The sequence below is a fragment of the Ipomoea triloba genome, chromosome 4 (genome assembly GCF_003576645.1).
Source record: "Ipomoea triloba cultivar NCNSP0323 chromosome 4, ASM357664v1".
NCBI classification, from domain to species: Eukaryota; Viridiplantae; Streptophyta; class Magnoliopsida; order Solanales; family Convolvulaceae; genus Ipomoea; species Ipomoea triloba.
The window spans coordinates 20,142,748-20,143,025 of NC_044919.1; the positions used below are offsets into that span (position 1 = coordinate 20,142,748).

General features: G+C 33.8%; 1 long non-coding RNA gene across 5 annotated transcripts in view; it reads left to right on the top strand.

The window, feature by feature from the left end:
* The window catches only part of LOC116015463, a 5,377-nt gene extending 5,152 nt beyond the window's left edge, over positions 1-225 (top strand). For all 5 annotated transcript variants that reach the window (XR_004097619.1, XR_004097621.1, XR_004097620.1 and 2 more), the window contains one exon: positions 23-225. This is a non-coding gene — a long non-coding RNA (uncharacterized LOC116015463). The remainder of the gene's footprint in view (positions 1-22) is intronic.
* The last annotated feature ends 53 nt before the right edge of the window (positions 226-278 follow it).

Below are 278 nucleotides of genomic sequence, written 5' to 3' on the forward strand. Positions count from 1 at the left end.
TAGTTTCTTTTAGGTTTTGCAGGTTGTCTTCTGGGAGTTGGATCATCAGGGTGTCTCCCATATTGTTGTGGAGTGTAGATATTTTTACAAAAACCTACATTCTTTTGTTTCAAGTCTCTTTGGATTTGTATATAAGTACATCTAGTTTTAAGTTCACTAATAACATGTTGAATTCTAGTTCCCATGTTATCAAAGAGTTCTTCTTTAGGCATCAAGTTCCAAGAATCATGGATTTCTTTTCCTAAAGGTCCAGGTAATTTTGAAAAAAGTCTTTCTCC